Genomic DNA, 15,579 nt, shown 5'->3' with positions numbered 1-15,579 from the left:
ATTTTTTTTTATCCTACTGGCCATATTAGTCACATAGTCATAAAAGGCATTCCTCTGCGTGGCTGTAACGGTATTTTTAATAACGCATAGTACACGCAGTTAATGTCTGGACATAATGTAGAAACGAATGACTGTGTTTAAAGTTACGATCCGACACAGGCCAAATTAACGATATCACGCGTTGCTCCAAGAGAAAGTCGAAACATTGGCTTCTGAGCCCCACCGAACAATCAGTTTCCGTACTATATAGACATCGGGATATAAGGAGAACTGGTGGTGCACTGAGGTCCTGACCCCCATAGGGTTGTCTGTTCCCTTCACTTCTGTTTAATACAGTAACTGCACTGTACGGTCGTACACAGATGAGGGCGCTCTAAACACACATTACATTACCTCTTGCATACCTGATGGTGAATCATATTAGTCATTTTGGAGCTGGGGTTCAATAATGTCTTAGAAACATGTATTTTTGAATGGACAGAGATTCACTTTAGGAAAAGCTGTTCATATGCGATCATTAATAACTTACCTGGGCCATATAAGCTTTGAAACATGGGATAGTGTGGAGACGATGACAAGATCACACAGGTGCTTGGAGTATCTTATGTTTTATGCACGAAGGGGAGTCCGCTACTCTAGAGCGACGAAACGACAGTGCGATCATATGATGACAGAGCAGGTTTTAGAAGCAACAGTGAATACTGTTAACAAACAAATGGTACTGAGGGCCTTCGACCCAGACGTGGCTGTAATATTCTGAGACTGACTAGATTCGTGCTTGGTGGTACAAGACGAGGGTGACGTCCGGTGAATTTTATATTAGGTTGTCGTTACAGACGATTGTTTTAGGTTATATAAGATGTATGGGTACAAGATTCGGTGAAGCAACTTAGGTACACCGACCGCGAGTCTGTGCCCCAGTTATCACCCCAACGTCAGCAGTTCAAGTATCTCGTATCCAAACCATCTCTTTACTCGTGGCAAACTTCAATGACCTTCATGACCGTATGCGAACCTACTGTAGGCTAGACGAGCAATATAACGAAGGTTGATACCAGTGACACCATATGAAGTTATCACGCCCCATAAACTGCACTACGTAAAAGATTCATGTGCAAACTGATGCAAGAGGGAGGGACCGTTGACTTTTTATGTTGAACTTCCTGGTCCTCAAACTATCTCCACCAAGACGCGGAAGGATTCTTATCTGCATACAGTATTTTCTAACAACGTTTTTAAATGTCACAGTTTTGTTCGCTGATTAAAAAAACAAAAACACAAAAAACGCAACATTTTTCTGCGTCTACATGTAACTCGCAGTAATGTGACCAATACGAACGCTTAACCACAGAATCTAGTGAACAGGGATGTGCAATTTACGAAATCATCGGCACTATGTTTTAAGGCGGATTCATTTTTGTTTACCGGACTGTAGCAATACGGCATAGCTCAAGCTTTCCACCAGAGCGAAGTTGCAGATTACAAATTACATGATTTGAAGAGAAACAGCGTAGGTATAACCTTTTGTTAACAACTCCAAAGTCTCGATGTCTGAATGAGCTCTAAGCGGTCTACCTTGCAAGATCTGCTTCGAAAGGTATGTTGGCTTAAACAATATGGTTTTTGCATGGTCTAAAATTCTAAGGAGGGAAAAAGTTGTTCAAGTTTCGATATGCATTATTATGAAAAGGCCTGTCTGGAATGGATAGTGTGGAGTTTCTGTATTCCAAATGATGAGTCATATCTTGGAGGGAGAATATTTAATATGCGGTTCACTTAGACGCATTCCTGGGGTAGGCACAGGTGTCAGCGTTTGCTCTGCATGTTTTCATTTCAATTATAAAAGTGGATTTGATGTTAGATCTGCCAAAATGCGAAGGGCTATGTATTAAGTGTATTGAACTGAATGCATACACAAGTGTTGATGTCCACACTCTGATAGTTGCACAGGGACGCCTGAGTTGAAATAAAATGACGCTTCGCGTAGTTACTTGGTCTACAATTGAGCCAGCTGCAATGGTGCGTGCGTCACGAGTCCACTGTCTGGGATATGGTCTTTTCCACATTCTGCGCTATTCCAGTGTAATTCCTAACGTTAGTACCGTAGTAGAGACGTGTTCCCAAAGAAGCAGGAAATACAATAAGCACTCTGTCTGTACGTTGTATCTTTGGAAAATGCAATAATCGCTTCGTATTCTTTTTCGTCAAAACTGTCCGACTTGTCAGTTTGCCCATTACACGCGACAACGGGGCTGTTGTGCAGTTACATGTACCACAACACTTGTCAGTGCTAAGTAGGAATTCCCTTTTATATTCGCGAGTATTGTTTTTATGGGAGAAAAGTTGCCTTTTTAAAACCAAGAGATCTGACATGGAAATACAGTACGAGCAGGTGGAGCAGACATTGTCGTGTCTTACGCTACAGTCTAAGAAACTTGCAGATACACTTACATACAAGAAGACAGTACTTGAAATACTGCTTATTAACTTTCTATAGTGTATGCCTCTATGTAAATGTGAATGTTTATGGTTTTGCTATTATTATCATATTTTTATGTCATTGTTATTAGTATTAGTAGTAAACGTAGCAGTAAGAGAATGTGGATTTAGCTTTCATTTTAAAAATATATTTAAAATATTGATGACCATATTTGTTTCATTTCTTCATTAATCTTTAAATGTAATCACTTGGTTTCTTGCTTTCCAGACACCATTATCCAGGGCTACATAGCTTGCATTTTACACTTTATTATTAAATATTATTAAATTACATGCTATCCATTATTAGTAAATGTTATAACATACTATTCATTTGTACACCTGGAGGTTTACTGAGGCAGTTCATTCCCCTGTTCATAGGTACAGCAGCAATTCTACATAAGAACAAAAATACAAAAAATTAACCTGTGTAATGAAAACAGACTGGGATCCAAGAGCAGTCAGCCAGGTTTAATGATGCAAGGCAAAATCGTAGTGAGGGACAAAACCGGTCCGTAACAAGAAGCAGCAGTACAAAATCAGATCCAAACACAAGCAAGGTCCAAACAACAGGCAAGGGTCAAAAGCAGTAGACAAAACACAGAATGGCAGCGAGCAGGCTCAGTAGTGTTATAACGAACAATATCTCACAATGAGGCAATAGAAACGGAGTCTTTAAGTAGCCAGGACTTGATTGAGGAATGAGTCACAGGTACGCTTGATGAGTGGGTGTGGTTGAGCCGGGCTGAACTGGGCGCGGTTGAGGTGGCTGACTGGGAGGGAGTGTGACAACCTGCAAACTCTTGCCTATCACTACTAGGCTACTCTGAGATGAGTGTGGAAACCTTTGTGTATTTGATGTTTGATGAAGTCCACAAATTGGACTGATTTTTGGCCTATACACTTTCTTTCTGTGTAATTAATTATTATAGCTTTATTGCAGAGTGCTCTGGGCATTGTCTGATATTAATTATTTTGAAAACAATTACAAGGGAGAGTGTTAAGTTGAATGTACCAAGTGCAGTGTAAGTCAGTAAACAGAAAAAGATGCTTTATAAATGTGAGTTACATCCAAACAAAATTGTAAGGTGTCATTTTCTCAAACACGAACCCTAGGTGCCTCCTAGGTATCTCATGATGAACTGCTGGGAACTGTATTGCTTTAGCGCAGCATATTGTATTAATGTAGCTGTATAAATATATCACTTTAGTATGGCATGTTATATGACTGTATCCTTGAATGTGGTCAAAGGATTGGAGCCCAGTTTGTTGCATGCTTCAAATAAATAGGTGTGAAGTGTGTGATCAGATAAAATGAGCAGGATGCAGTGGGGCTGGTGTGAAATAGCTGAGCTGCTTCTTAATCACATCTTCGCCACATAGCAGTGTCAGCTACCATTATTAAAACATTATAAAAAAAATAAATGATAAGAAAATCAATCTGCTTTGAAACTGCAGGATTGTTTGGATTGAATAAGCACTATACTTTTCATAGCATTTACCCTGGATCCCTGCTGTTGTGTGCCTTCTCCAGTCTGTTTATTGATTGATTTCTGGGAATCCTTAATGCTAGTTTGGAAGTTGGATTTGCACAGCGCTTGTGACAAATTACACTAAAAGAATACTACAAACTTCCTTTAACACACCAACATTGTCATTAGTGTCAAATAATTATTACACCAAATGACTATTTAGATAAGTTCCTCTGATGTGGTGATGGAAATAAGAGCGTGACTGATTTCATGCCATAGGAGAAATAGGAGAACAGACGCTAGAAGGTTTCAGAGCGCAGTGAAGGCTCATGAATGATTTCACTCTCTAACAGGGTCATTTAAGCCACCACTGAAGAAATCAGTTGGCCTTTGGCACAGACAGTCAGGTGTAAAAGACTAACAGAGGTGTGTGTGTGTGTGTGTGTGTGTGGGGGGGGGGGGGGGGGGGGGGGGGGGTTGTAAAAGTGTGTTAAGCAGAATAGCATGGGGGACTATGCTGGGGTCCAGGGTTCGAATCGTAGAAAAGACACATATGTTTATGTCTGTGTTATGGAATACATTACACCATGCTTGCTTCATTAGTGGCAGTACCTGAATGTGCGCAGACCAATAATAACAAGCGTGTCTCCACACCCAAATGAAAACACAAGTGTGTGCTGTGAAATTGCTTTGTGTTGAAGCAGAAACTGCACTGTCTGTGGTCTAACTGTCTCCTATACCTGTCATTAACAACATGCTGTGATGTTACTCTTTTACCGTATTTTAGAGAACATTGAATGTGGTGTCATGTATGCCTGGCATTGGCTGCTAAGAACCCCATTTTCAGTTCAGCTGAACTCATGAGACCACAGATTCCCATACACCTATTTCTCAGCTTTATCCAGCATGTCTTACTTATGTTACTGACAAATGACATAGGCAACACAAGAAAAAGAAGTTTCTCAATAACTCACTGGTACTAAAAACCTACTTTGTGTGATAAGTTAAAACAACTAATATTTGTAGATAAAAGTGCAAAGTACGGTGATTAGCCATAGGTACATCAAATAGCATCATCATTTTACATTTAGTCTACCAAAGCAAGCTGACTAATAGGGCAATTTATCTGCTGTAGTATGTATAATGCTATAAGACAGAAACAAAATCTCATCAGTGTACAGAAAATAGTTGAATGAAGTCTGCATGTATTGATTTAAGTCAATTGTTATTAGATATAATTTTCTTTGAGAAACAGCCTAACACAGGTGACACAGTGGTTCTCACAAACCATCCTTACTAACAGCTCATTGAGACAATCCACACTATATATTTAAGTATGTGTCAAAATTGGCAAGTATTTTATACATCTGTCATTGCATGTTGGTCTGAAAAATTGTGCTATTTGCACAGGCCTCCCCAAACTGCAAGCTCAAATTCATTTGTTATTATCCCAATATCTCTATTTGTGGCACACATAATGTCTTCATTTGTGTTTTCTTCTGCTTGTTACAGTGTGGATTGTTTATGTTTGTGTATGTGTAGCAAAGGGCGAGAGCAGTCACCCCACCCGGCCTCGAACCCGGGTCTACGGGGTACCAAACATGCAACTTTGACCGCGACGCCAAAGAGCCAGGCTCGCTGGTACAGCAGTCAGAGCGCATACTCAACCGTAGTGACGGCACTCCGTCACAGTATGTATGTGTGTCTGTAAATCAAATTAAACCAGCTTTGTTTGTTACAGTGCCTTGTTACAATTCAGATTACAAATAGCATAGTGCATTTTTAGAGAGGATCCAAAAACGTATTTATAAATATATACAGTGCTGGCCAAAAGTATTGGCACCCCTGCAATTCTGTCAGATAATGCTCAATTTCTCCCAGAAAATGATTGCAATTACAAATGTTTTGGTAGTAATATCTTCATTTATTTTGCTTGCAATGAAAAAACACAAAAGACAATGAAAAAAAAATTAAATCAATTATCATTTTACACAAAACTCCAAAAATGGACCGGACAAAAGTATTGGCACCCTCAGCCTAATACTTGGTAGCACAACCTTTGGACAAAATAACTGCGAACAACCGCTTCCGGTATCCATCAATGAGTTTCTTACAATGCTCTGCTGGAATTTTAGACCATTCTTCTTTGGCAAACTGCTCCAGCTCCCTGAGATTTGAAGGGTGCCTTCTCCAAACTGCCATTTTCAGATCTCTCCACAAGTGTTCTATGGGATTCAGGTCTGGACTCATTGCTGGCTACTTTAGAAGTCTCCAGTGCTTTCCCTCAAACCATTTTCTAGTGCTTTTTGAAGTGTGCTTTGGGTCATTGTCCTGCTGGAAGACCCATGACCTCTGAGGGAGACCCAGCTTTCTCACACTGGGCCCTACATTACGCTGCAAAATTTGTTGGTAGTCTTCAGACTTCATAATGCCATGCACACGGTCAAGCAGTCCAGTGCCAGAGGCAGCAAAGCAACCCCAAAACATCAGGGAACCTCCGCCATGTTTGACTGTGGGGACCGTGTTCTTTTCTTTGAAGGCCTCGTTTTTTTTCCTGTAAACTCTATGTTGATGCCTTTTCCCAAAAAGCTCTACTTTTGTCTCATCTGACCAGAGAACATTCTTCCAAAATGTTTTTGGCTTTCTCAGGTAAGTTTTAGCAAACTCCAGCCTGGCTTTTTTATGTCTCTGGGTCAGAAGTGGAGTCTTCCTGGGTATCCTACCATAGAGTCCCTTTTCATTCAGACACCGACGGATAGTACGGGTTGACACTGTTGTACCCTCGGACTGCAGGACAGCTTGAACTTGTCTGGATGTTAGTCGAGGTTCTTTATCCACCATCCGCACAATCTTTCGTTGAAATCTCTCGTCAATTTTTCTTTTCCGTCCACATCTAGGGAGGTTAGCCACAGTGCCATGGGCTTTAAACCTATTGATGACACTGCGCACGGTAGACACAGGAACATTCAGGTCTTTGGAGATGGACTTGTAGCCTTGAGATTGCCCATGCTTCCTCACAATTTTGCTTCTCAAGTCCTCAGACAGTTCTTTGGTCTTCTTTCTTTTCTCCATACTCAATGTGGTACACACAAGGACACAGGACAGAGGTTGAGTCAACTTTAATCCATTTTAACTGGCTGCAAGTGTGATTTAGTGATTGCCACCACCTGTTATGTGTCACAGGTAAGTAACAGGTGCTGTTAATTACACAAATTAGAGAAGCATCACATGATTTTTCAAAGGGTGCCAATACTTTTGTCCGGCCCATTTTTGGAGTTTTGTGTAAATTGATACTTGATTTGACTTTTTTTTCTTTCTCTTTTGTGTTTTTTTATTGCAAGCAAAATAAATGAAGATATTACTACCAAAACATTTGTAATTGCAATCATTTTCTGGGAGAAATTGAGCATTATCTGACAGAATTGCAGGGGTGCCAATACTTTTGGCCAGCACTGTATATATGTATATATATATATATATATATATATATATACACACATATATATATATATATATATATATACATATGTATATATATATATATATATATATATATATATATATATATATATATATATAAATTTATTATATATTATATAATTAATCCCAGGGAAAGGCAGTTGGGAGGCTCCTGGAAAATAGTGGAAATATCAAAGTAGGGATAACACCTAAAAAAAACTTGTCATGTGATATAAATTTTTAAAATGATACACAAAGATGAATTGTTGTCATCAAGATACAACTTTATTGCAAGTGATAAAAGTTTCACGTAAATTGCTCTGTGTAATTGTAGCAGTGTTGGCAAGTGTTGATATAATTCTGAGGAGTTCATACATAAAAGAGCATTGTTTTTTCAATAGGTTTATTATAGTCCACACAAATGTAAAAGCATACCTTATGTTTACTGTAGATATTAATAATCCATCAGAATTCTTTCTGCAGTTCAATTTAATGAGCAGGCTGTCCTCATGAAATTGCAGAGTTATCATGCTTTGTTTTTTTTCTTTCATTTATTTATAAGAATTTTTGTCCATAGAACAATGTCATATTTACCATCAGATGTGTGGAGACATTTTACCCCAACCAACAGAGATGGTAATAGTGTACATTTGCAATTACTGTGCAAAGTCATGTCAAGAATGAAAGAATACAAAGTTGAGGGAACTTGTTGCAATTGGTTATGACATACATTTGCAGACATTTTTTCAACCAAATGCAGGAAGTTCCCTCAAAGATATTAATTTTTTTACTTTTTTTACCTTAATTTGATTTCAGACATTTTCATTCTGATGTACAGTTTACAGGAGAATTTACCTTATAACAAAGCTATGAGGTAAAAAGATATAAAACAAGTGAAAGAACGCTTAAAAAGTTCAAGGAATGCTACAATGTTCAGTTTTACTGAATTAAAATTCAAACCTAAAAAAGCTTCCAAGCCTGTTATTTGTCCTGAATAATATATTTTAATTGATGGTAAAGGAAATAAAAAGGAAATTCACAAAATTTTGCAGCTCTAGACCTGAGGCTGTCACCACCAGATCAGTGCTGGAACTCCTAAATATGGAGTTACCATGCTGCAATTTAGAGACAGAAATGATAACTCAGTCCATCAGAGACCACCGGAGACCACCAGAGACCGTGTCAGTCCCCCAGCCCCCATCACTCTGAAGGATGTAGTGAAAAGGTAAGTTTTAAGTCTATATTTGAAGACTGAGAGAGTATTTGAGTCCTGAACATGAGCAGGTAGACTGCCCCATTGGAGAGAAGCTTTATAACGGGGGCTTGCTCTCCTATAATACTGTAAGAAAAAAACAAGGATGGAGAAGACGAATGTGTGTTGAAATGAAAGTCTTAAATCCAGTAGAAAACAGTTGAAGCACGCAAAAAACAGAGACTTGAGTTAGTGTTGTTGGAGTGAACCCCGAACATTCAGGCTAATTCTCATATATACAGTTTAGGTTGTTTCTAATGTAAATGAGCCAAACCTGTCGCCTGTTATGATAATGAAGTCAGAGCATCGGTTTTGAGTAAGCCAGGATACCATTGTTTGAATAAACTCGGATACCCCTTCGTCTGAGATAGTTCTTAGGCGTGTTTCCATTGGAATGGAGCCGGGGTAGTTTTACGGGGCCGGGCCGTTTACAGGGCCGACCCCCTCCTCGGTCCTTTCAGCCGTTGTGTCTCCATTATGAGAGTAAAGACGTAATCATTCTTCGACGGTTTCGATTGCAACGTAATCGTTTTGCAACAGTTTCGATGCGACATCAACATAAACACCCGAGTATGCGCAAAAAACAAACTAGAACAACGGGATCAACATGGAAGGGGCTGAGATGGTTGCTGCGTTTCTGTTGGCTGTGCTTGCATACACAGCTATGATGGCGATGAATGAGAAGAGAAGAGTCGAACTGGAAGGGGACATTGAGAGGGCTGAGAGAGCAAGAGAGGAATCTAGACAGAGGATCCTGCGAAGGATTGCTTTGTTTGAATTCGCGACGACACAGGACAGAATTCGGTGTCAAAGACAAAGACGAAGGGTAAGTGTAATTTCGTGAACCAAAACTAAACAAGTTCGAATCAGATTCTAGTATTTTTCTGGTGTAGTTGCATACAAACAGCCGTTGTTGTCACAGACTGAAATCTAACATTAATGCAATTTATCCATGTTACAGATTCTTCCTTAACTTGCACGATGAATGGTGGAGTGTTGTTGTGCCGACTTTCTCAGATGACCAGTGGGTACAGAACTTTCGAGTGTCGAGGGAAACATTTCAATATCTCTGCACTCGGGTGCGACCAGCATTGGAGAAGCAGGACATGAGATTTCGTCTGTGTGTTCCCCTCCAACAAAGGGTCACTATTGCTCTGTGGAAGCTCGCAACCAACGCAGACTACAGGAGTGTAGCACACCTGTTTAGGCTAAACATCATGCATGTTAGTAAAGAACTCAATTTTGTACTTTTCCCATGTGTAGTTTAGCTAATGTGCAAGTTTTATTTGCACTTGTTAATATGAACTTTTTATTGATTTGTAGCTTGTTAATAAACTCATGAACAACAGCTGTTGTGTGAATGGTTTTATTTTTTTAAGGCACCATTTTAAGGTGATTTAAGGCACACTCCACACAAGAGAACACACAAGACAACTATTGTATAAAATGCAAAAATATAAATAACTATGCACAGATTTTTACAATGTACAGTACAATGTACAACTATGTACAGATTCAAAAAAGTGTTCAGTCCAGTGGTGGGTGAACAAGGGCCAGGGGCTGGGACTGGGGTTGTTGCAGTAGGTGACCAAGCATGACCAGAACAAGGGCAAAAGGTGAGCATCTGCTGCCTGGATGCCTCTGCCTCCTGTCTCCTCAGCAGCTGCCCCCTCTCCTGTGCTGTGGCAGCCCATTCCTCATGCTCTGTGAGCATGTGGAAAAGCCGTTCACACACATCCCTGGCCTCCTTCCTGCTCTCCTCCATCTCCTTCATGGCCTCCAACAAATCCAAATCCCTTCTGCTCTTTTCTGTTGAGAAACAAATAATAAGGATAGATGCCACTTGTATCAGGACGCAATAGGTTTCAGTGTTTTGTTAGAGTTGTAAGCCTCGATATGCCTGCCTAGTGTATCAAGCTTAAAAATATAGTGTTGTAAGCTTAAATATGCAAGATATGCTTGCCTTATGAAGGTGCGAGAAACTGTTACAATCTACAATGTCTGAAATATGTTAGAGACATATGTAAATATAAACTACACAGCATAAGCTTTAACGTTACTTACTGTTGCATTTGGCCGCTTGAGAAGAGCGAGGGGTGCTGCACATCACTGGAGGCTCCAGAGACGACTCCTGCACGGTGTCCAAGTGTTGCTCTAAAACACAAAAACATGCATATTCGTGAGAAACATTACAAAATGTTTTGTAAAATGCTGTTTTGTTGCCATTTGGTAAACGTACAACAAGTTAGTCTGAAGAGAAAGTGAAATTCATGTTGCAAATAAGAACTGGCTTGCTAACTTAGCATGCTAACTAGCTAACATGCCTCCGATAACCAAGACCTGAGTGTTCAGACTAGCTCGCTAGGTGATCCAAACTCTTAAAATAACAATTTTCTCAATTCTTACCAACACGCCGTCCTCATTCGACACCGTCGAGTTATGTGTCTGTAGCTGTGGCAAGGAGTCTTTGGTCACCGCGCAGTTGGAATTTGCCGGTGGATGGCCCAGTATACTGTCCAACTGTTCATACCATTTATTCATTTTCCTGTTGGACCCACTTTTGTTGTTGTGATCTTTCAGGCGTTTGTAGTCCTGTTTGAGTTTCTTTAACTTCTCACGGCACTGTTTCGCCGTGTGGTGAATACCTAGCCCGTCAAGATGACTCGATATGTCGAGGTATACCTTTTCATTATGCCGAGAGGACTCAAGCCCCCTCTGGACTTCTTCGCTGGCGTATCATGCCAGCAACGCCTGCACCTCCCCATCGGTCCACTTCTCCATCTTCTTTTCCATCTCCATTTTTCTTGTTTGAAAATCGCTGTACCGCTGCTACTCGCTTCTGATGAGATTTAAAAATGGCACTTCTTGACGTCTTGTTATGCCTACAGCATATCCAATCAGTGTTGAGTCAACACCACACCCCACTTAGCACTTTTTTGGGGCCACACAAAGTACCTACCCCAAGGCAGGGTCTTGCCTCAGCCTCGTAAAGGTTCCTGAAAACTCTTGTTGTGGGCTGACCCTGGCCAATGGAGACACGTGCCACCAGCCCTGTTCCAATGGAAACACGCCTCTTGATTGCCCACTCCCGGTCCCATTCTGTAATTGTTTGCCACCTCGCTTGACCAAATTGTTTAAGGTGTTGGCAGAGGTGTGGACCATCATGTCAGGGTCTCTATGATGTCAAGCCCTTTGGGATGCCGCAGCTATTGATTATATCATGCCTGGTGGAATACACATTCTGGGGCAGAATTCTGTAATAGAGGGTATGCACTGACGTCACTGGCAAAACATCCTGCAACTTGGCTGCCTTTAGTAGGTGAAACTGCGAAACCGGGAGTAAAACAAACGATTATCTGCTCAAATTAAAGGCAGTTGGACTCGACAGCGAACCTTACAACTTACCAAAGAACCAGTGGTCCATGGACATTGACATGTGGCCAGGAATCGGGTTTCCTGACATCTATATGTACCTGATTTTGACGCCGGAGAAATGCACAAAGCAAAGCCTGAAGGCATACCAAAGATGGGACATTCTAAAACGCTTAACATGGCTTAATGTTCTAAAACAGCGATCAATGATCATCAAATTTCTCTCGGACATCTCTTGTCAGAAACACTTCCTCCTGTCAAAAAATCAAATCAAAATCCTAGGAGTATGGATGTTTTCTCACGTTAAGCGTTTTCCTCTCCATTGATGCCCATTATAAGGAAAAAGCTTAACGTGGTTTAATGTTCCAAAACAGCGATCAACTAACAAAAAAGCAAAACTGAAAGGACAATGCTTAACGTAACATCAGCCTAATTACCATATTCCTTGGATTTTAGTTTTGCTCTTTTGGTAGGAGATGGTGTTTATGACATGTGAGATGTCAGACAAATTCGGTGATCGTTGATCGCTGTTTTGGAACATTAAGCCATGTTAAGCATTTTAGAACGTCCGCAAAAACCTTGACGCTTGGTCATACTTCAAGGCGGGATTTGTTGGCGAAATTAAAGTGACAAGGCCACCAATGGATATTCTGGTTGTATGTGGACAGGTTTGTACAAATACTTTTATTTTATTAGCCTACAAGGTTTTTTGGAAAGCTGTAAGCTACATGTTTCGGTGCCTGGATTCCAGTTGTTTCTGTGAATTGCAGCGATCCGTTTGCTTCTCTTTTCTGTAGCTTTCGGCAAAAATAGCTCTGATTTCTTGTTGAATCTATTTGTACAGTCAATCGCACAACAGCTCTTTCCCATTTTAGATGTGTTTTTTGTGTTTTCGCAGCATTCAAGCTGACCGCTAACGCTGCCACTCCGTAGTCTTTCTGCCACTCAGTGGGTGTAACCCGCAGTGACTCCGCCTACTACATCACATGCATAATCTCTATTCCTTACAGTCCCCCCTTTGATGCTTCTTGGCCTGAAAGCATCATTCTCTCCGAACCCATCCCAGTGGCTCAAAGCATGCTATCCATGAACTCCGGTAGCTTCCTTCTGAAATGGGGCCCACTGGGATAGCTCTGCCAACTGATCCGTGGATGAGCTGGTCACTACAGCACCGTGATCTCAGGAATGCCGTCATCAAGATGACGTTGTACATCCCCGTCACACTTTTTCGCTGGCACCGTTCATCCATGTCTGGAGACCACTCTTGTTAGGTTCACCAGGACTGGAACATGGATACACTGGATGTTATTGATCAGCACCCCCAATATGATCTCATCACTACGCCAGATCGGGGGAGCTGCCTGTTGTTCCGGACACTCCTGCATCATCACAGCCAACGGAAAGGACCGCTGTCAGGACCCAAGGCAACATCTTTTCCTGGTTTATGTTGGTTTTGGGGGGATCTGAAAAACATGCAAGCAGAAGGAATTGTCTGCCCCCCCTCTTTTGTCCCCACATGGCACTGGACAAAAAATACAAGACAATTCTATAAAACATTTACCTATAAAGACAAATAACATCACAGACACATAACAAAACAATATGCAACATCATGTACATCTATGTAGGTTTACCATCTGACTTGTTTGCTTTTAACTGACATGGAGCCATTTCCTCACAGACTGTCTGTTCTTTGACTTATAACACACTTTATAATTGAAGTCAAAAATAACACATAGCTCACTATTCTCCTTGCTCAACCAGTCCACAGCAGCCTGTATGCTACTTAACAGTTTGGTCAGTTCAGAATGTAGAGATGCTTTGTAAGCTGTTCTCCTCAAAGTGGACTTGCACTCTCTAGCAATATGGCCCTCTTTGCCACATGAATAACACACAGGGACTGCATCAGGGTTGTAAGGTGGTGGTCTCTCTTTTTTGTTTGTGTAAGTATGCCCCTCATTCTTCGAAGAAATTTCCCGGTCTGCATTCCAGGAGTTCTCGCCACTTATCACTGCAACACAATGCAATTTCTTAGAGTCAGCCTATTGTAAAAGTGGGTCATCTTCGCAATTATGTCATCATAGTCAGAAGAATGGGTCACACGCATTGCCAAAGCAGAGCGGGTAAGTTTGTTGCATTTGTTTATGAGAGCCAACTTAAAAATCACATCATTCTGTGTAATATTTGAATTGCCAGTGTAAGTTTTAAAGGCATCTAATAATCTTTCTGAAGATGCCACAGGGTGCTCCCCTTTTCTCATTTTCACCTCTGTTATCTTGCCCAAGTTAACTGACACCATCCCCAAAACCTGAAACAATGCCTGTTTCCTTTCCATTTTATTTGCAGTTTTACTTGTGTTTCCAGAAAAATCCCGCATTGGGTGGCTCGCCAGTTGTAAGGAAAAACAAGGCGCAATTCCGATCTTCGTGAAAAGACTTTTTTATTTACAGGAACGGCAGTTGTAAGAAATACGTGAAAACGCACTCTGGTTTCAGCGGAGTCAATCTGAACCCCAGATTAGTGTTTAAGTACCTCCACAAAAATGATTAAACAATTTTGCTCCTAATGGCATAGAAAATATTATTGTAGGTTGTACTGAAGCAAACTGTTGTACCTGGGCATTAGGCACCAGGGATTGCCATATGTTGTTTAATGTGATTAAGTTGATTAGAATTTCAGTATTTCCATGACAGCTTGTACTGCTGACGTGTTCCTACTGATGAGTAGAAACTGCTTTTTCCCAGGAAATAGAATAGAGGTGAATAGACTGGGATAGAGGTTTTGTTGGGATGGGGTCTTGGTGTGTTGGAGGATGTTTGTTATATGCTGTCAGTGCAATCATTGTGAAAGGAGTACAGTGCATGGAAACTCTCAGACCACACAAGCCCTCAGAGTTTTCCCATAATGCACTGCGTGTCTGCTAGTTCACTGAACAAGCAGCCGAAACTCACTCACACTCACATTTCCAACCACATGCTCAGCACTTTGATGTTGACTCATTATTAAACTGAAAGCTATCACACACCTGTGGAACAGTATTTGTACAGCTGTTGTACCCAGTGTTTCTGTACTAAAAGCCAATGAAACCTTCTTTTTAGAAGTAAACCAGGGTTGTTGTTGTGGTGTTCCGTAAACTCTGTGTATAAGCCACAGAAATTAAGGAGTTCAGCTTCTTCTGAATATCTAAATTGCAGTCCAATCTCTATTTCAGACTTGGATTGAAAATTGCAATAACAAGAAATGTACAAAAACTGTCAGTTTTTACCTTGGGATTGTTAGGCTCTACTTTGTGGAACAGACAGTTGGATGAATGAGATGAAATCGGTCTTGCAGAGATGAGGTTTATACCAAATTGTCTACGGGAACTGTCCTAGAACAAAGGGATCATCAACACATCAATGCCTGTAGTCCACTGCTTCTGTCTAAACCTAATCAACAACTGTTGAGGTGTGGCCTAATTACACCTAGGTATTTCTGTGAGTGCTCATCTGAGCCCAGGCAGTCTTAGTTTGGGCACTGTTTGCATGCGTAACTTTGGCTCCTGGG

The 15,579-nt window shown here is 40.8% G+C and overlaps 1 protein-coding gene across 6 annotated transcripts in view; it reads left to right on the top strand.

Annotated features, from left to right (window-relative positions):
* Nucleotides 1-1,459: 1,459 nt before the first annotated feature.
* The window catches only part of LOC118786784 (transcriptional-regulating factor 1), a 39,970-nt gene continuing 25,850 nt past the window's right edge, over nucleotides 1,460-15,579 (top strand). For all 6 annotated transcript variants that reach the window (XM_036542102.1, XM_036542105.1, XM_036542104.1 and 3 more), the window contains exon 1: nucleotides 1,460-1,597. The gene's annotated coding sequence lies outside the window, so the exon portion shown is untranslated. The remainder of the gene's footprint in view (nucleotides 1,598-15,579) is intronic.

Source organism: Megalops cyprinoides, chromosome 12 (genome assembly GCF_013368585.1).
Source record: "Megalops cyprinoides isolate fMegCyp1 chromosome 12, fMegCyp1.pri, whole genome shotgun sequence".
Taxonomy (NCBI): Eukaryota; Metazoa; Chordata; class Actinopteri; order Elopiformes; family Megalopidae; genus Megalops; species Megalops cyprinoides.
Note: the sequence above shows the minus strand (reverse complement) of the source record. Positions and strands in the feature narration are given on the sequence as shown.